We start from the raw sequence: 969 nt of genomic DNA, 5'->3' as shown, positions 1-969 counted from the left end.
TATAATTATAATAACCTTTAAAAGACATACTATGCCCCATGAAACCACATAATAGTCAGGAAACAAGAAATGGATATGTACAACATGAGTCCTGAAAGCATTGTAGTGAGTGGCATGTATGGAATACTTAGTACTGGTCCCTGTGGACTCCCTCCCCACAGCCCGGACAGTATCAAAAGCAAAACAGTGCCACTTGGGCCCCAGGGCTGCGGCTGCCCACCTGTTGAGCGAAACCTGGTTCCAATTACATTCAAAAGCTCCACCCCCACAGAGTAACAAGGAAGTCACTGATTGGACTGTTACACTGACGTATTTTGGGGGAAGGGTTTGCCCCAGGTAATATATCTGTTGGGAGAACAAAGGATTATTATTAAAGAACCAAGATGGCTGAGCAGAAAGTCTCCCATCTAATTTTTACCCTTCCACGTGGGTAGGTATGTCTGTGGCCACTCTCTCATATCTCCTTCTATCTTTTCCTATCTATTTCTAACTTCATATTCCAGGTAACCTACTGTTTTTATGTTGCTGCTGGACAGCGACAGGTCCCTAAAAGTTCCTGTTCATCTAGAATCTGTGAATGTGGCCTGACTCAGGAATAGAGTCATGGAAGTAAAAATTAAGTAAAGGTGAGCAGTGCTAGTTTTGTGGTGAGTCCTAAATTCCATATAACTTTTATGTGTTTATAGGAAGAGGGATATTTAAAGACACCGTCAGGATATAAGCAAAAAGGGGACACAGATTGAGAAATCCACAGGCCAAAGACTGCTAAAGATTGACAGTAATCACCAGAAGCTGAGGAGAGTCAAAGAATATTCCCCTGGAATTCATCATGGTCCTAATGAAACTTGCATTTTAGACACTTGAGCCTCTACAAACACTGAAAAAATATGCTACTGTAATTCACCCTATCTGTGGTAATTTGGTCCACTGTCCCTAAGTAGCTAATATTAATGGCATATATGTATATAT

This window comes from Mastomys coucha, unplaced genomic scaffold (assembly GCF_008632895.1).
Source record: "Mastomys coucha isolate ucsf_1 unplaced genomic scaffold, UCSF_Mcou_1 pScaffold20, whole genome shotgun sequence".
Classification (NCBI taxonomy): domain Eukaryota; kingdom Metazoa; phylum Chordata; class Mammalia; order Rodentia; family Muridae; genus Mastomys; species Mastomys coucha.
The sequence above is the reverse complement of the archived record's forward strand: the minus strand, read 5'-3'. Positions refer to the sequence as shown.